The 20,544-nt window shown below is 47.6% G+C and overlaps 1 pseudogene; it reads right to left on the bottom strand.

Moving 5' to 3' along the window:
* Positions 1-663: 663 nt before the first annotated feature.
* Positions 664-1,282, bottom strand: LOC149994381 (large ribosomal subunit protein uL1 pseudogene; annotated as a pseudogene).
* Positions 1,283-20,544: the final 19,262 nt, after the last annotated feature.

The raw sequence follows: 20,544 nt of genomic DNA, 5'->3' as shown, positions 1-20,544 counted from the left end.
GCTTTCTGTTCTTCCTGGAAGGGAAACAGGGCCAGCCCTGAGCCAGGAACAAGCCTGCCAGAGTCACTCAGCCCCTAAGCCAGCAGTGGGGCTCTCTCTCAGCAGCTGGAGAGAAGAGACACTGTTTCTGTGCTCTCCATATCCCTGGGGTCCAGCAGTCAGGAAGACCACTCAGGGCCAGACCCGTCTGGTCACTGGCCACCCCAGCTGTGTTCCTGAAAGTCTTGGCAGAGTGAGAAAACTCTGGCCAGCCAGGAAGCAGAGACGTTACCCTGATGTGTCTGGGAGCTGGAGGGGGTGGGGAGGCATGGCCTAAAGCTGGTGGCCAGTCACCACTCAGGGACCCAGCCACCACTACCCCCGGCAGAGTAGAAAGTGAGGTTGTTTCAGGCAAGGGAACAGCCTGGGTAAGGTAGGGCAGCAGCATTTAGCTACAGGACTGTACCCTGGGCAGGGAGGAGGTTAACTGACCAGGAAGGAGGAGCCCCTCTCAGAGACAGTAAATACAGTCTAAGATGTGGCCTCGGGAGTAAGGCTCTGGGATTCAACACCTGCTCTGGCTGTGCAGCCTTTGGGGACTTGTATACCCTCCCCCACTGCCCTCTCTTTTTTAATAGTAGCAGTATGGTTTAGTAAGCTCTGCCTTAGGACAGGCTCTGGGGCTTACCCATGTGCTCTTGATGAACAAAGCCCAGATGTCTGCCAGTTCTTTTTGAGCAGTGACACCAGGAAACTGACAGCTAAGTGAATGTTTTACACAAGCTCATCATCTGTCATCTTCACGTGGCCCGCAGCCACTGCCAGACACAGCACCTTTTTCATCTGGAACTTGATCGTGGATTTCACTTCACTGGTCACCACGTTTTCATTGTGGGTCAACAAGGAAGGAAATGTGCCAGCCTTATTCAGGCTGGGGCCCAAGATTTGTGGGATCTGCTTGATCAGAGACTCTGAAGCCAAAAAGCCATCATACTTCTTGGCGAGCTTCTTGTTCTTGTTGAGTTTCTTCAGCGTCTCGATGTCCATGTTGGGGATAGCCACAGCCACAGCCTTAGCCTCATCGCAGTGCTGCTGGGCCTGCAGAACATACCAGAGAACTTGGGGCTAGGAGCAGATTTAAGCCTGACAGTGCCGAGAAGTATCTGAGCTTCTGAGGGTCATAGTTCTTCAAGCTGATCTGCAGTTCTTCTGTCTCCAAAAACTTGCGGTGTTCATGATGGTTCCAGGGCAAAACTTACTGCACCGCCTCCTAGAGGGGGTCGCAGAAGGCTTTGCTGCTCATGATTCCTCGTGCTGCAAAACCCCCTCTCTGTCTTATTTGACAAGAAGTGGACTATAAGGGTATTTAGTCTTATGAGCTCTTGCAGGGAGCAAATGTGACAACTGAGTGCAGTGAGTGAGGGAGGAGTGTTGGCCCCTCTGGGTCTAGTTTCCCTACCTGGAAACGGGGAGACTGGACTCTGTCCCACCTTGCAGGACCTTCCTCTTCTGGAAATAGAGTTCAGCTCCCTTCCTTAACACTGAGTCCCTGCCCACTTTAGAAAGCTCATTTGATTGATTTTCGTGTATGGATTTTAAAGAAAACATGAACCCGGAGAAAGGGAAGAAGCAGCCCCTCCCACGCTGCCCTCACCACCAGGGGCCCATTTGGCATCATCTCCCAAGGCAGGGCTGTTTCTGTCGGCACACGTCGGACTCACCGCATGCCCGTGGGGGCAGCCTGGCTTCTTGTCCTCCCACACAGCATGTCAGGAAGTGTAAATCCACACTATTGCATAATCCTGGTAAACACTGCTTTCTTTTCCTTGCAACACTTATTTATGTATTTATTGCAAAATAGCTATCTTCTCATTGTAAGAGCAGTACATACTCATTGCAAAATATTAAGAAAATAAAAAGTCTAATGAGGAGACAGAGTAAAATAATATTGCCCTTAACCCCTACACCCAGGGGTCGTGGCTGTTTGCCCCTTGTGCTTACATGACCAGAGCATGATTTGTTTTAAAATCTCTGTATAAATTTGTTTGTTTACTTAATGACAATCTACAGATCCCCAACACCGAGGTGCTGAAGCGAGCCAATATGAGCAGTTTGCATGCAGTTCTTAGCGAGAGACGCCTCAGGTGGCTCGGCCATGTCAAAAGAATGGATGCAGGCCGTATCCCCAAAGACCTCCTCTACGGCGAGCTAGCAGAAGGCAAGAGGATGACAGGGCGCCCAAAACTGCGGTTCAAAGACATCTGCAAAAAGGACATGACACGATGCTCCATCAATCTCAACACATGGGAAGTTCAAGCAGACGACCGCCTAGCCTGGAGGCTCGCGGTCAGGCAAGGTACGTCACGCGCGGAGGCTGCGCACAACGAGGAGGCGGTCCAGAAAAGATCGAGGCGGAAGCAGCGTCAGCAGCAGCAACAACAGCCATCTGCCTTCACCTGCAACAAGTGCGGCAGGGATTGTCACTCCCGAGTCGGACTGCACAGCCATTCTCGGCGGTGCAGATAGACTCTCAGGAAGCTACGCCATCGTCTCTCGAGACGGACGGCTGCCGACGACGACTTAATGACAAACTTAAGATTATACCTACATATGTGCTTGCTGTTATATGTATTTTTCATTTTGTATACATATACTCACGTATATATTACATATATTTATGCAATGCTTTTATTTCATTTTATAGTCTTATATCTCCAGTGAGATTAGGAGAGCAAGGGCACTAAAGTGCATTGCATTTGGGATTTTTGGGTATACACGGACATGGTTCTAAATGCTGGGGCCACCTCTCTGACATGACCCTGCTGTCTTGCAGGGCCCTCCATGTCAGCTCTCTCCCCTACTCTGCTCCCCATGGGTGGGCAGGGGCTGCATTCCCACCTGAAGGCTTAGGGATGCTGAGGGCTCCCCGCTTACCAAAAACCTGAGCTGCTTCCACTTCCTTTGTTGATCTTCTTTAACCCACCCATGTTGTTATAAACGGCCCCTTCACTAAATTTCTTGAACTTGCCCATCTGTTTCTGATGCAAAGACTGAATTTCATTCTCTCCAAGGTCAGCAGCTTCTTCACCCAAATCTCTGCTGGGTGACAGTGAGGTAGTTTCCAAGTTTTTTCACAATAATTGTAACACTCCAGTGTACTCTCCCTTGTGCGTGTCTTTGAGATGAATTCTGGGACATGAATTGTTGGATCATGGGTCAGACCCAAGTCAACATTTCTACCCACTCCTCTGATGATCCTGTGTTCTATCTGGAGGAAGCAGCATTGCTTATTTTGTCTCCTAGCCTTGGACATATCCATTGTTTCCAACATTTTCAATGGTGAATAATACTAAAAGCAACATCTTTATGCCCAGAGTGACTTCTGTATCTAAGAATGTTCTCTGGTTGCCTAGCTTTATTTATCGTCTACAGAAAAGGTACACAGGGACCTTCGGGCATGTGATTGGTGGTTCATTTAAAACAGCCAAACCCCGCAAAGTTCAAATCTATGTGAGTGCAGAGTCTAACAAGAATCACTGCTCATTTCTAAAGGTCTTTGTGTCCACTGTCATCAGGGTACAGCCCCTCATTGGAGTCCCACGGAAATATCTAACCTAAAAAAAAAAAAAAAATCTGACCTCAACTTTCTCTCAGAACTGTGGCTTCTGCTGCCCAGTCCCCCAACAAATGGGAGCAAATTCTTCCAGTTGTAGACAAGGGTCCAAGGGGCTGCACCAGGCAAGCCCACAATGCAAGGCAGATCTGCATCTGGGCCCCAGAGTCTTCTGTCGGTGCCTGCCCCCTTGTCCCAGGCCCAGGACCGCTGCTCACTACTGCCGGCACTTGCTGTTGGCAAAGGCTCTGTTATCAGTCTTTACTCTCAGTGGCGTGAATGAATGTTCCTGTAGGGCGCACTGAAAAGGTCAGTCTCTGAAACTGAGTCTCTGCCATGTGTTGCCAGAAGATCATGTGATCCAACATGTGCCCGCATTCCACGCAGCTTCAGAAACCTTGCAGTTGGATCCGATGCCTCCGAAGTGCTCATGTTCCACTTGGAACCTCACAGCATCTGTTCATCTGTTCCCAAAGCTCAAGAGTGGAACCTCTGTTTTCTCTCAAATACCGGGTTTTAATCTGTAAACTGCATGGGAGCTCTAAGAGCCTCTTGCATGTGACTCTTACTCATAGGTGGACTTTCCCCCTCAGCTCTTCTGTAAAACTCTCCCTGTGAGAAAGTGCCAGGCTGGAGCCTAACGCTCTCCCAGGCTCTGGTTCCCCCACCAGCTCTGCCACCGGCTTCCCTGCTCAGGGTCTAAGCCACTGTCAAGAGGAAATGAAGGAGCTGGTAGTCTCTTCACTTATCTGTCATTTTAAGAAGCATTCAATACTTACAGTAGTTATCGAGCAATTATTGAGCACCTTCTATATGTGTGCTGGACAGGCTATGTCTGATGTCATCCTCACAACCCTGTGAGCTAGGTATTTCCAGCCCCTTTTACATATGAGTAAATGAAGGGAGTGTTCCCTCTTGTGCTGTGAGTAGCAGAGGCAGTATTCTTCACCACACCTCTTCCTAAAGCAGCACCTGAGGTATGTCCTCAAGAGCACGCAAAGACCAGGGAGGGACACACGGGAACACATATTCATAAGGAAGGTCTGCATGCAGCAGCTGAGCAGAGCTGTGCTGCGAGGCTGGGTAGGAACCACGTGTTCCCCCCACTGCCAAGCCAGTTCCCAGAGAAAAAGAGAGCCAGGAGCCACGGCCAAGCCTGCCTCGTTCCAACTCCTGTGCATGCCCTCTGAGTTAGCTCCCTGGGGCTGCCCTAACAAAGGACCATACATCTGGGGCTTAAGACAACAGAAATCTGTCCTCTCACTTTCTGCAGCCAGAAGTCTGAGATCATGGTGTGGGTGGGGTCTCATTCCCTTTGAAGGCTCTAGGGCAAGATCCTTCTTGCCTTACAGCTTCTTCCAGCTTCTGGTGGCGGCCCACCATCTTTGGTGTTCTTTGGCTTGTGGCTGCATCCCTCTAGTCTCTGCCTCAGTTGTCACCTGTCCTCTCCTCTCTGTGTCTCTTCTTTTTTTATATGTTAAGTATTTTATTGTTCTATTGCAGTTGTCCCAATTTTTCCCCCACTGCTCTCCCCTATCCAACTCTCTTCTCCCACTGTCAATTCCCACCCTGTTGTCCATGTCCATGGGTCATTTATACATGTTCCTTGACTAGACCTTTCCCCTTATTTTCCCCCTTATCCCTTCCCCCTCCTCCCGGTCACTGTCAGTCTGTTCCTTGTATACATGTTCTATTTTGCTTGATTGTCTGTTTTGTTCATGAAGTTCCTGTAACAGCTGAAATCATATGGTACTTGTCTTTTACCACATGGCTTATTTCATTAAGCATAATAGTTTCTAGTTCCATCCATGCTGTTGCAAAAGGTAGGAGTTCCTTCTTTTTTTCTGCTGCATAGCATTCCATTGTGTAAATGTACCATGGTTTTTTGATCCACTCATTTACTGATGGGCAGGTATGCTGGGTCCCTTCTTCTAAGGACATTGGATTTAGGGCTCACCTAATTCAGCTTGAATGACTTCATCTTGACTTGATGACATCTGTGAAAACCTTACCTCATATTTCCAAATAAGACCACATCCACAAGTAACAGGGATTTGGACTTAGACGCATCTTTTTTGGAGGGACACAATCAGCACACTGAGCCCTTTAATAAGCCTGGCGAGGTGCTTGCCGCAAGGGCCCTGTGCCTTTGCAGGGAATCTCAGACCACGCAAAGCCCCCAGTTTGTCCATAAGGATGGGCTGCCTGCTTCTGAAACACACGGAGATGGAAGAGGCTGGACCCTCCCAGGGCACGTGGGGACTAAGAACAGAGATGAAGGCACACGACAGTAGCTGTAACTCCCAGAGGGGGCTTGAGTCAAAGAGGTTGTGGGGTCTGATATGTAGAATGTGCTGGGTGCGGGATGAAGACAACGTTCCAGGATCAGGCAGCCCCTCGGGCAAACATCCGTTTCCTGCCATGGGCACCAGCTCTAGGAGGTGCCCTGACCTGCTCTGCTTACCAGTGTGCACAGCCCCAGCACAGAGCAGGACCCCACGAACATATCGCACCCACAGCAATGAATGCCTTGGTTTGGAAGGAAAGACTGGGGTTGGGGAGGCCTGTGGAAAAGTGGGGAAAGGTTTGGCCTGCCCCCGCTTCCTACTGCAAACTGCCACCTGCTGGAAGGCTTGGGTAGGAACTTTCATGAAAAGGCCTGTGGGCACAAGTTCCTCATGCCTGAGCTCCCATCACTGTGTTCTTCCCTCAAAGGCGACTCCTAAAGACACCAGGACTTCATTCCTCTTGCGTCTTCCCATGCCTGGCCCCGCTGGCAGAAAAGGCCCTGCACCGGTGACAGGCGCGCTGAGAGCGGAGCCGACATTGGAGAGCCAGTCCGGGCTTCCTCTCCATACCTGGAGCCTCAGCCACATCCTCGGCACATACACGTACATGCATGAATTTACACACTCATACCCATTCCCACACACTCTGCTCAGCCCATGCCCATTTTCACACATGGCTCCCACCCATTGCCACACACTGCTCACACTAACACACACACACACACATATACACATATTCACATTTACACTCACACGTTTTCACACATACTCATACTCATACACTTTCATTCATGTTCATCTGCTCACACCCATTGTCACAAACTGACACACATCCACATAATTATATAAACACACCCTACCCCCCCATACTCATGCACCCACCCATACGTATGCATACACTTATGTGCACACAGATGCAATCCCTCACATGCTCACATACGTCTCACACTAACAATCACGCACATCCAAACACATTACCTGCCTTTCACCTATGCTCTCTCACGCTCACACACGCGTTCTCACACAGACATTCTCACAACACCTCTCCTGTGCAGTGGTTCTTTCTCGCTGGGGAGTGGGGAAAGGAGGGAGGCAGGAGGTGTTCACCTTTCAGCACAGCAAACAACTGCGGGTAAACCTGGACCACGTTTTCTGGGCATCTTGTCAAACTTTATGGAAGTAGTGTTATGCCACATTCGCCAATGAGCTTTTCTGGTTCAACATCATGTGTTGGAGATTTATCAATGTAGCTTTAGTTCATTGATTGTAATGTTTCTAGTATTGCATTTGACGAATTTAATGTAATTTATGGATTCATTCTCTGGTCGGCGGATGCTTCCAGGATGCTTGCTATTATAAACAATACTACTGTGAACCTTTGTGCATGTCTTTGTACATTTGTGAGCATTTTTCTGTGGGCTGTACTTAAAAGTGTACCAGTTGGGGCATGGGATGTGTGTGACTTTTGTTCTCCTGGATGCTACATGCAGGGACTTTCTCTTCAGCAAAGGATCAGAGACCTGTTTTTCCCACCCTTTGCTGTCACTTGGTGTGGTCGGGTGTTTAAGTTTTGTTAAACTGTTGAGTGAGAGAAGATATCACATTGTGATTTTAATTTGTGTATTCTTGTTGACCTGCAAATTCCTGCATTTTGCATGCATTTCTTTACCTTGTATGTTCTCTCTTCTTCCACGTCCCTATTCCTGGGTCCTTTGTCCACTTTTCCATTTGACTCCTTGTCTTTTATTTACAGATTTCAGAAATTCTTTAGATAGTTCTATGCTAATGCTGCATCGATTACTTATATTGCAAATAAGTTCTAATCTGTGACTTGTGTTTTCTATTTATTTACAGGACTATGTTTGGAACAGATGTGTTTAAATTTTAATGTCAAAGTTATCAATATTTTTCTTACAGTTTTAGAATCTTGTTAAAGAAATCCTTGCCTACACTAAAGTCATAAAAATATGGCCATCACCCCCCCCAAAGTCTTACATATTTTGTTTTTTGCAGTCACAGACCTCTTTGCTTTTAAAAGTCAATCTGCCATCAGAGAACTGTCACAGATTGCTCCCCCCACTTGGTTCCCAGCCCAGTCTCCTTGCCCTCTTCCCGGCAACTTTCTTCTCTCTCCAGCCCCCATCTCTCCTCATTTCCTCCGTCTGGTCCATGACCCCCCCTCCGATTCTCCTCCATTAGTCATGCAGAGCAATTCCGCTCTCCCCAGCTGCTCTTTCTGCACCCAGCTCTAGCCTGTTATGGGAGAGCCCTAACAACACATCAGCTTTTATTTGCCTTTGTGTGATTTCTCAGCCGGCCACAAACACCTATCATGAAACTTGACACAAATGCCCTCTACAAACACCCTGCCCAACTGCCCAGACATAAACATCTGCTCAAACTTCTACCACGCACAGTCTAACTAAATGCCCTGCACATCCACTGTACTTCCTGTGTAATGGACACACCCTTGCACTCTGACTGTGGGTTGCCCACAGACACCCTGGTATAAAATCAACATGAAGGTGTCAAGTGAGGTCCACTGTTTACTCCTTGGGCTCCCTTCCTGCAGGGTTGCCTCGGGCTGGTGTGTCCCACGGCAGAAGGTCACACTCTCTCAAGGCTGTGGACTCCATGCACTTTCCCTTCCAGGTTCCAGCACTGCCCACCTTCACAGTTCAGGCCTAGTGGTGGAAGCAGCCCTGTAGCCATCCCCTCAGGGTGCCTGCATTATTCCTTGTGGCCCCCTGCCCATCTACATTCTAAGCCACACCTTGTAAATACCTCCTCCCGTTATCCTAATGTGAGGGTGCCATTCTTTCCCTGACTGATAGATCAAGGGCCACACTTTCTCCCTCAGGAACCCCTAAGTCTATGAACTGAGACAGAACTCCCAGGAAAGGTCAGGATGATTCCAGTGACAATTTCACTGGTGATGACCATGTGTCCTGATTGTATCATTGTTCTTCTTGAGATGGGATGTCTTAAAGGTTTATGAGGAAGGGTCAGCACACTTACAGGGCTAACTTTGCCACCAGAAAGTCAAACTGTCCTTTAGCCTCATCTCGCTCTTTCTTGAGCTCTAATGAAAGCAGAAAGGTGGAGGGAAGGGAGGGGGTCGGCGGGAGGACCTGGTGACAGGCCCAGGTTTTCCCAAGCACTTTGTCAAGGTCAAAGGCGGTAACCTCCTCCTACCCCCACCGCTGCCTGCTGGAAAGTTAAATTCCATTACAGAGCCGTGACAGCTGCCAATAAGAGATAGAGCCACAGCAGGAAGGGCATGTGCTTTGAAGCTGGACCTGCCTGGGCCAGGTGCCCAGCCTTGCTGTTTTCTAGTTGGGTGGCTTGGGCAGGTCCCTCAGCCTCTCAGAGCTAGGATTCCTGGTCTGTAAAGCGAGGGCAGCAATTCCACCTTGTAGAATTGTGGAGAGGATTACAGAAGTGTGTGTGAAGCATTTGACCCATGGCGAGTGCTTAGTCATTGTTAGCTTTTATAACCTCAGTCGGGAGCATTCTTATGATTAATATGGAAAACAGAATTGCTAAACATGTTCTTTGAACATAAGAAAAAAAGAACACTCTTTCTTTTTTAAAATTTATTGATTTTAGACAGAGTGGCAGGGGGAAAGAGTGAGAGAGAGAGATCAATTTGTTGTTCCACTTATTTACACATTCATTGGTTGACTTTTGTATGTGCCCTGACCATGGGTCAAACCCCACAACCTTGGCATATTGGGACAATGCTCTAACAACTAAGCTACCCGACCAGGGAGAAGCACATCTATTTTCATGTTGAAGCTAATGACCTCTACTGCTTTCTCTTATAGATGAGGACATTGAGGCCCAGAGAAGGTGAGTAGTTTGCCCAAGATCATACAGCAGTGGGAGAAACTGGTCTGGAACATAGGTCTTCTGAATCTGTTTCCACTGTCTCATCTCATGCTGTGGCAGACACATCCTAGGGTGACCCACAGTGAATCACGCCCTGTGTGATCGCTTTACCTCGAATATAGGCAGGACCTGTGATCTGCTTCTAACTAATAGGATATGAGATGTCATTCCCACGGTTATATTTTGTTATATAAGACTGACTTGGCAGACTGGGGTGAGAGAGACTCCCCTGTTAGCCTTGAACAATCAGCAGCCATGCTGTGAAATGCCTGTGGACCAGGCCATGAAGCAGGGGACTGTGGGTGCCTCCAGGACCTGAGAGTGGCCTCCAGCTGACATCCAGTGACAAAGTGAAGCCTTCAGTCCTCTAACCACAAATAAATAAATCATGCCAGCAACCTGAGTGAGCTTTGAAGCAGAGAGTTCCCCAGTTGAGCCGCCAGATAATGGTGCAGCCTCGCTGACACCTGGACTACAGCTTGTGGGCTGAAACTTCCAACCTACAGAAACTGAGACAATAAGTGAGTTGCTTTAAGCTGCTAAGTTTGTGATAACTTATTGTGCCTCACAGAAAACTAACACACACACGATCCTTCTAAGTCCTCTTAAATTGTGAGAAAACATCCCACTTTTCCTATATACTAGTAGAGAGCTAGCTTCTTTGTTACCCCACAGTTCATTCATTGACTGACTGAGCACCTGGGCTCTTGGTGGCCTAGGTTGGTGCCAGGTATTATGCTCTTCCTATTGCTCACATAGTAAGAGGCCCTTGGCTTCTAACAGGCACATGGCTGCCCACAATAAACAGCACCTCCCAGTCTCCTTGAAGGGAGATGTAGCCATGTGACTACGTTCTAGCTAGAGGACCAGAGCAGAGGTGATGTGTGTAACTTCCAAACTGTATTCTTAAAGACAAGGGATGCCCTGGCTGGCGTGGCTCAGTGGATTCAGCACTGGCCTGTGAACCAAAGGGTTCCCGGTTTGATTCCCAGACAGGGCACACACCTGGGATGTTGGTCAGGTCCTCAGTTGGGGGCACACAAGAGGCAACCACACATTGATGTTTCTCTCCCTCTCTTTCTCCTCTCTCTAAAAATAAATAAAAATAAAATCTTTAAAAAAAAAAAAGACCAGGGAGTGCCCTCCCTTGCACCTCTCCTTCGTGCCACTGTGTGCCACAGTGAATGTCATGCTCACCATCCAGACCACCCTGTAGGACTGAAGGATTCGTTGCCCTGATTATGGGAGACAGGCTTATTGGGAAATGCCCTCAGCTACAGAGCTGCCTTGACTCGTCCATGTGAGTATACAATGGCCCCAGCCTTGGAGCTTTTCATGGGGCCAACTGACAGCTGTAGACACTGCATCACAGCAGGTTCTCCCCCACCTGACAGCTCCCCCAGGACCTCTCCTACATGCAGATGTCCATGTGGGGCCCAACCTACAGCATTATGGGACTAGGGCAGCAGTGAGTGAGAGGACTCCTAAGCTATGCTAGCTTCACCTTGATATGAGAGAGACATGCTATGTTGGCTATCTTTGTTACAGAACCCCAATCGATATCCTAATTAACACACCAGGCCATGTGGAGGCATGGACAGCCCAAACAGATTTAGTTCCTGTCATTATGAGTGCCTTTTAAAATTCATCCACCCAGAAGGCCATGCCTTTCTAATTTGCGGAAACACATCTTGTGGACTGGCTCAAGCCCCCACCTGCCTGGTGGGCTTGAAGACTCACGTGGGAGAAAACACAAGGCCCTACAGCAAGATTAGCACAGGACTGCAACGTAGGCGAGGCCAGTCATGGTAAAAACAGGTGGCCAGCAAAAAGTAGAAAATCCTCAGGAGGAGTATCTTCTAGAAAGTCATCTTGACTGGACAATGTGCAGCTCAGGCAGGACCACATGGCCCCTGCCTGAGCTCAAGCCTTCACCTGTAGGACGATTTACAGACCACGCACAGCAGGACTATATGGGAAGTCATTGCCCAGGCCATTAAGAAACCTCAGATAGGACTTCTGGCCAAGATGGAGGCTTAGACTGACACGCTCTGTCTCCCTCCACAACTATGTAGGAATACAGCTACCTCAAAGCCGAAGATAACCAGAAATTCCAGAAAATGAAACTACATGGAAGCCCAACATATGAAGTTATAAACCAGCAGTGCTTGTCTGGACGGGTAGGAGGGGTGAAATCGGAATTGGGATGGAAAGATCGGGCTGTGCGGTCCGCAGTAGCAGCGGGGATAGCGGCGGGACTGTGAGAAATGTCAGGGGAGCAATCCCGGTTGCAGTCGAGACCTAGCAGCTCGAAATTCCAACGCTGGGGAAGGCAGACCCCGCCCCCCCTTGCCTTGGATGGTGAGGCTATGGGGAAGGAGGCTCCCGATCTCTCAGCAGAGAGTAACGGCAGGAATCCATCTTGGACACCCGCACCGACACAAAGAACCACAGAGCAGTGAAAAAGGTCGCTGGTTGCCGGTCGCCTGGTAGTGACAAGTGCACAGGGTGCCACCCCCTACAGTCCGCCCAGAAAGCAAAGGTAAACAGAAAACTGTCAGGATGAAACAGACCATGATTGGAATCCCAGTGACGCAGCTCACCAGGCAGCAAATGAGGGACCTAACCAATGGGCAAATAGGAAATCTTTCTGAGGCTCAGTTCAGAGCTATAGTCATAAGGTGGCTTACAGAATTAACAAAAGATTTGGAACAAGACGGGGAAGGAATGAAAGCTGCTCATACTGAAACGAACAAAAACACATACGAGACAAGTGGTGAGGAAATGAAAACCAGAGATCAAATCAACAAATAGGAACATAGGGAAGGAACAAACAGTCAATCAACGCAGAAAGAAGAAACAAAAAGGGAGAAATGTGAGGAGAGGCTCAGCAACCTCTGGGACAGCTATAAGTGAACGAACATTCGAATTATAGGATTGCCAGAGGGCGAAGAAGAAGAACTAGAAATTGAAAAATTATGTGAAAAAATAATGAAGCAGAACTTCCCGAACTTAGGGAAGGAAATAGACATACAGGTCCAGGAAGCACAGATAGTTCCAGAAAAACTGGACCCAGGGAGAAACACTCCAAGACACATTATAATCAAATTGTCAAAAATTAAAGATAAAGAGAGAACCTTAAAAGCAGCAAGAGAGAAGAAAAGAATTATGTACAAAGGGGTCCCAATTAGACTATCAGCTGATTTCTCAAAGGAGACCCTGCAGGCAAGAAGGGACTGGCAAGAAATATTCAAAGTAATGAAAATCGAAAACCTACAGCCATGAATACTCTATCCAACGAAACTGTCATTCAGAATAGAAGGGCAGAGAAAGTGCTTCCAGGACAAAGTAAAACTGAAAGAGTTCATCAGATCCAAAACACTATTATATGAGATGCTAAAGGGACTGGTTTAGAAGAAGGAGGATCAAAATTATGAACATTAAAGTGAAAACTGCATCACAACAACCAACAACAGGAGCTAGGGAATCGAAACAAAGGCAAACTAAGTAGGCAACAAGAGTGGAAAAAGAATTATAGGTATGGAGAACATATAGGGGGAGGTCAGCAGGGAGGGGGAAGGGGAAAAGGGAGGGAAATGATGCAGGAATTAAGAAGCATAGTAGGAGGGAGTGGAGTAGACAGGAAGAGGTTGAGAAGAACTATATGCACAACCAATGGGCACAGACTAAAAGGGGGGAACACCTGGAGGGAGGGGAATTACTAGGTGGAGGGGAGCAGAGGGAAAAGAAATTGGGACAACTGTAACAGTATAATCAATAAAACATTTAAAAAATAAATAAATGAATAAATAAATCTCAGATAATATAATACAATCTCTGCCAGCACTTGCAAAGATTCTGCTTATCTGAAAAGACTTTAAACTTTAGTATCAAATGTTGGGAATCAATGACACAGTTATATATTTGTCATAATATATAAGCAGATAAATAAAATGTGGTGATGACCAGAGTGATTTCTATAGCAGTGCTCAGCACACACTAAGGCTGGGAGGTGCAGAGAGGAGCCCTATTTTGGAGAGTCTGCTGCAGGCCAACGGGAATGCAGGCTTAGCTACCACTAAGCCATGCAGACCTATTTGATTGCTCCTGCTGGGCACCATGTCTCGTGGTTCTGTGGCTCTTGGACTCCTCACACTCTCTTGTTCATGGAGACGCTCCATAAATGGATGATAATTTGTTCACTGATGGTCCCTAAGCTATGGGGAAGTGCCTTTGCCACCTGGATTCCCAGCTGCTGAGAAGCTGCCAGCCTGAACCATATTTAACAGAATTCGTTTCAACAGTGCAGTAGATGATGTCAGGGCTCCCGCCCAGATCTTCTGGATCCCTTTTTGCCATTTTTGTGCCCTCAAAGTTTTGGTATATTTGGGCCTCTGCCACCTGCAGCTGTTGTTTGGAGGACTGCCTTGGGTTCTCACAGGCCGCTGTGCCCCCACAGGTGAAATGCCTGGGAATTTGTCACTCTAGGTAGCCCCTCACCAAGACGGTGGGCTTGGGGTGGGAGAGTGAAAAACCCTGCCCCCCCGAGCTCCTTGTGTGGCTTCCTGTCCTCCTGCCCTGCATGCCTCACCCCCATTCCTGTTTTTCCAGGGAACACTTCTCTAATAATCACACACACACACACACACACACACACACAAATCTTCATCTTAGACTTTGCTTCTGGGAAACTTGTCCTAAGGAAGAGATTTGGGTAAGCATACAGATTCCTTAGTATATCCAACAAAGGAAACAGTGCTATACGCAGCTATTAAAAAAAAAAAAAAAAAAAAAAAAGAACAGGGAGTATGAGGAGATGAAGATAGAGGAGGAGAAGATGAAGATGAAAAGAAGGAGATGGAGATGAAAGAGGCGGAGGAGAAGCAGTAGCAGCTACAGGATTTGGAGATACCTTTAGAATATCGGCGGCGGCGGCGGCGGCGGCGGCCGTCCGTCTCGAGAGACGATGGTGTAGCTTCTTAAGAGTCTATCTGCACCGCCGAGAATGGTTGTGCAGTCCGACTCGGGAGTGACACGGTATCTGTCTCCTCCCGTGTTGAATCGACATCTTGCGATGACGCTGGAGTGTCCTCTCCAGTGAAGCTGAAGCTACAGAGCCTGGGCAGGGTGATATGGAGGGTCTGCTGTTGCCCGTGCAGCAGACCCCCCCTCTCTTCGCAGCTGAAGGGTCCAAGGGAAAGACGGAGTCAATACAGCTTGGGTTCAGGTGCGCCGCAGGAGTTGCCGGTGTTGACTACAACGTCAAACCGCCTTAGGGACTCCGGCTCCGGATTTTCTGTCGGGGTTTACTCCCCTAGCCTTTCCCCTGAAGAGGTATGCCGCAAGGCAGTGGAGGTTTTTTGGAGTCAGAGTTTTCCTTCTCTGATGTGCCCTGACTGGAAGATCGAACCAGCGACACTTAGCTCGCAGGCCGACGCTCAATCCACTGAGCCAAACCAGCCCTTCAGAATATACTATTAAATGAAAAAAGCAAGATGCCTAAGTGTAAATGAAGTATTCTTATTTTTGAAAAGGAAGGATAAGAATGTATATTATATGAGTTCTCATCTCCATAAAGGAAAAGAAATTAAGAGACTAATGAGCTCTGACTAGTTGTGGCTCAGTCGTTTACAGCATCATCCCATAAACAAAAGGTCTCGGGTTCAATTCCTGGTCAGGGCACATGCCTAAGTGATGGATTAGGCCCCCATTTGGGGTGCATACGAGAGGCAACCACTCAATGTTTCTCCTGCCCCTCTTCCTCTCTCTCCAAAATCAATAAGCATGTCCTCAGGTGAGGATAAATAAATAAATAAATAAATCTAATGGAAGTGGATACTTAATGTGCAAGAGTGTGACAGTTCATAACCTCTCTGCATGTTTAGATTGCAGAGTCATGTGGATTTTCAGCATTCCAGAAAATAAAATACAGATTCCTGGTTTCACCCTCTAAGGAGCCTGAAGCAGCCGGTTTGGGATGAGGAGCCAGGATCTTGAAACACTCCTTGGCTGACAGATGCTTTATGCCTGACTTGAGGGCATTGTTCTGGATGATTTCATCAGAGGTTTGAACAACACCCAACAACCAGCCAGCAGCTAAACACCCAGGTGGTGCTGTTTTCTGGGACAGGAGCCAGCCCCACTGGAAGCACCATTGAACACTGCCTTTCATCCCCAGGTGACTCCTGACAGTGCATATGAACCAGGGCTCCCAGGGTGGAAATTCACTGCCTTCCCTGGCCTCCTTGGCCCCTGCAAGCCCAATGCTCGCTCTACATCCCTGTTGCCACAGCAACAGCAGACATAATGGTTTCTGTAGAGTTCGGGTCTATAAATAATTTCTAGATCAGTGTTTTTGCTGTAGACAGGGTGGGCTCGGCAGGGTGGTTTGTGGTGGCCAGTGGGCCAGGTCACCGTGCACAGGAAACAGCCACACTTGGGGAAGCAAGGTCTTAGTCTGGGAGTCTGCCTAAAGCCCTGCTGCATCCATCCGGGCAAGGGTGGCCTCGCTCCATGCCACTGCAGTTTCTGCGTCAGAGACCATATAGGGCACTGTTTCTTCTCTGTCTGCCTCAAAGATGCAGAGACCTGAATCAGCCACACTGAGCCAGGGGGCTGCGTGGGTTGGGGTGATGGAAAGGGTTAAAAAATCCCTTCTGCTGACTTGAGGATTGAAGAAGGCTCAGAGGAGCAGACTTGGAACTGTTTCTGTGCTGGCAAAAATAGTGTCTATTTAATGTCCCGGTTTGGCTAGGTGAGTTCTGGCAGAACAGAGGGACCAGGGGCAGTGGATCTGGATCTAGTCTCTCTGGCTCCCCCTCGGTGCAGGCAGCACTTCTTACAATGTCTAAAGATGCTCTTTCCAACTGGTTGTCTTATTTATTCATTTATTCATTTTAATAACAGTGTTTCTAGCAAAGGGCTCACATTCCCAAACCAAGAGATGAGGAGGAGGATTTTGTCATTTGAAATCAAGCCAACTGAATACCTTTGCTCTCTGAGGAGCGTGAATGCCTGGAACTCTAGGGGGCTCCTGGCCCACAGCACACTATGTGGCAGTAAGAGCAGGGCATTGCTCTGGCAAACGCTGGGCAGGAGTGTGAGTGGAGTAGCCCCTTTGGAGGGCCGTGAAATGACAACTGTCAGCACTGAGACAGCAAATCCTTCTGTGTAGCAGTTCCACCTCTCACGGTCCCTTCTGACCGTGCCCCAACATGTGTGTGCCAAGGCACATTTCACAGGCATGCAAAGAGCAATGATGCTCCACACAGCTCTGTTTACTATCGCAAAGACTGAGAACAGCCTGATGTCTAGCGGAAGGGAGGAGTGGAATAACACAGTCTGGCACCTGTATACCAACAATCAACACACAGTCAGACAAAAAAAAGGGGTGGGTCTGTGCAAGATGATGCAGGACACTCTGAGATAAATTAAGGAAAAAGAGCATGGTGCATGGACGTTCCTGCTTATGTAAGAAGAAAAGTGTAATGTATAATGAACATGCATGTATATGTGTGTGTACATGTAGGAGGGATATATGTACATGCATACATATCTATGCATATACACATATATATGTGGATGGGGGTATTTCTGAAAACTTACACAAGAAACCGATGACTTTGCTTAGCTCTGAAAAGACCAGTCTGCTACCCTGAGATTTGGAATGGAAGGAAATTAACTTTTCATTGCATACTTCTTTCTAATATTTGGGTTTTCTTTTATTATTTGCATACATTAATTTTTCAATTAAAAATAGATGAACAGGGGCACGGAGATAAAGGTAGAGAGAAAGAGGAAAGGAGGTAGGAGGAAGGGACGAAGTTGGAAAAGGAAGCAAAAAACTTCATTTCTTCTAGTTCTCATGCTGCTTTATATGGCTGGAAGGTCAGAGGTCACTGGCCCTAGGATGCTTTCAATCAACCACCCAGCAAATGTAAACCAGGTATGGGAGTGCTTTTCTCTGATACTGCATCAACTTCTGGGCTGCTGGAAAATGCTTCCTGAGAGGCAAAGGACAACCTGTGAATTTGTTTTCCCAATGGAGAGGATGGCTGGGCTTTTGGATTCTCTGAGAATCAGCTGGATGAACCAGAAGCCACTCTCAGGGGGCACCTACATTTGCCCTCAGCCCAGCTGCAGTCCACATCATTGGCCAGTTGAGGAAAAGGAGGGGGAAAAAGAATAAAAGGACTGGGAAAGTGTGTTTTTCACATTTCTGAAGTGACTACAGATCCCTTGTGCAATTGGGCCTTGAGAACTGGTGTATGTGCTGACCGTGGCTGTGCTAACAGTGAGGAGGGGAGACCTGGCACCAGTGCTGAACGTCAGAGGGCTTCGCTGGAAACCAAGAACTCAGAAACATTACTCTTTAAACAAACATGTGGGCCTCTCCATGCTCGGAATCTCAAACTTTCAAAATGGTTTTGCATCTCAAGGTAAGAAGATTAGATTGTTGCAGGGGTGCCCAATTGGTTTGGATGTTGGTGTGGTGACTGCCACCTTGTGAACATAAGAACACAATGTTCGTGAGCTATAGTGTCACTCAGATGGGTGGGAATGACCCTGACCTGGAGGTTGTGTGGTCCAAGGGATGGAAGTGGATCTCATAGTTGACTGTAGCAGTTTGTCACACACTAACATGTTCTGAAAGTGCAGATATTAGGCTCCTCCACCAGATAGGCTGATTCAGTAACTCTGTGGTAAGACTTGGGAAGCTGTCACAAGTGACTGAACCCCCAGGCTAGGCCAGCAAGGCATGTGCACCCCAAGACATATACAAGATGATCTATTGGAACTGCCAGAATAAACCATTATAATTTCAACTTCAATTTAGCTCATCCCCTTAAAGTTTCTCATTTATGTTTGATAATTGCATGAAATGGTAGCAGCAGAATATGGATATATGCTTTATAAATGATATTAGTAATAATAGCTAGTCCTTATATTGCCTACACAGCACAGCCCTGCACCAAGCCTTTCACAGCTAATCATTCATTTACTCCTCACAATTCTATGAGATGCTATTACTCCCTGAGATGGACTGAATTGTGTTCCCCCACCAAATCCATATGTTGAATCCCTAACCCTCAACAGGGCTGAGTTTGCAGTAATGAAATAATAAAGAAGTGATGAGGTCCTATAGAATCAGTGTCCTTACAGAGGAAACACGAGAGAGCTTGCTCCCTCCCCACCATGTGAGCACACAGTGAGAAGGAAATGATCTACAAGCCAGAAAGAGGGCTTTCCCCAGATGCCAAGTCAGCCGGAAACTTGATCTTGGGTTGACAGCCTCCAGAATTGTGAGACAATCAATGTCTGTTGTTTAAACCACCCAGTCTGTGCCAGTTTGTACAGCAGCCACAGGAAACACACCCGCCTCATGCAGGTAAGGAAATGAAGGTGTGGCGAGGTGAAGAAGTCTGGCCATAGCAGTGAATACAGCCAGGAGATGGGGGCTGGTACTTTGGCCATGGAGCCCAGGCTTTTCATTACATGTATTGAGCCAAGTTTTTGTTTGTTTGTTTATTTCTTTTTAAAAAAAAACCTCATATTGGAATATGTTCAAAAAAGTTTGGAAACTACGAGATTAAAAAGAAAGAGTATGAGAGTGTGGTAGACAGAATAACAGCTCCCAGTGACATCCATGTCCTAGTCCCTGGAACCTGTGAGTAGTAACTTGCCAAGTAATTTACCTCCCTTGGCAAAGACATTTTGCAGATGTGATAAGGGTGTTGACATTGAGGAGGTTCCCTGGATTATCCAGGCGGGCCCTCAGAGTCCTTTTTAGAGGGAGGCAGGAAGTCAGAGAGGAGAGAAGATGCTACACTGTGGGCTGTATAGGTGGAGAAAGGGGTCACAAACCACAGACTGTGGCAGCTCTAGAAGCTGAAAAAAGCAACAGAATGAATTTACCTCTAGAACATCCAGCAGGAACACAGTCTTGCAGCTATTTTGCACTGCTGACCTCCAGAACTTGAAGATAAATAAGTTTATGTTGTTTAAGTCGGGATCCCCAAACCTCGGGCCACAGGCCTGTCAGGAACCCGGCCACACAGCAGGAGGTGAGTGGCAGGCAAGTGAGCCAAACTTTATCTGTATTTACAGCTGCTTCCCATCGCTCACATTCATCACTCACATTACCACCTGAGCTCCACCTCCTGTCAAATCAGCGGTGGCATTAGATTTTCATAGGAGCATGAACCCAGCTGTGAACTGTGCATGCGAGGGATCGAGGTTGCGTACTTCTAACACCTGATGATCTGAGGTGGAGCTGAGGTGGTGATGCTAGTGATGGGGAGCGGCTGCAGATACAGATTATCATTAGCAGAGAGGTGTGACTGCACAGAGACCATAACAAATCAATTGCTTGCAGACTCATACCAAGACCCTATCAGTGAGTAGCAAGTGACAACTGAGCTGCATCTGGTGGCAGGCTATAAAGCCATCGCACCCCCCCGCCCCCCCCATCTGTGGAAAAATTGTCTTCCACGAAACTGGTCCCTGGTTCCAGAAAGGCTGGGGACCACTGTTTTAAGTGACTAAGTCTGTATTACTGACAACAGCAGTAGGAAACTATCCAGAGGAAGAAAATTGATGATTTGAGGGGATCATCAAAAGGATGCTGGGGTTGGGGAGAAAGTGATTCTCAATTTAGAGCTGAAAGAAGCTGCTTATATACCTGCTTCTTTGCAATGTGACTTTGCAAACCTGCAGAGGGCTTTGGCCAACTGAATACAGCAGAAGTGATGTTATGCAACTCATGACATGGCT

Source organism: Furipterus horrens, unplaced genomic scaffold (assembly GCF_987537825.1).
Source record: "Furipterus horrens unplaced genomic scaffold, mFurHor1.1.pri manual_scaffold_13, whole genome shotgun sequence".
Lineage (NCBI taxonomy): Eukaryota > Metazoa > Chordata > Mammalia > Chiroptera > Furipteridae > Furipterus > Furipterus horrens.
Note: the sequence above shows the minus strand (reverse complement) of the source record. Positions and strands in the feature narration are given on the sequence as shown.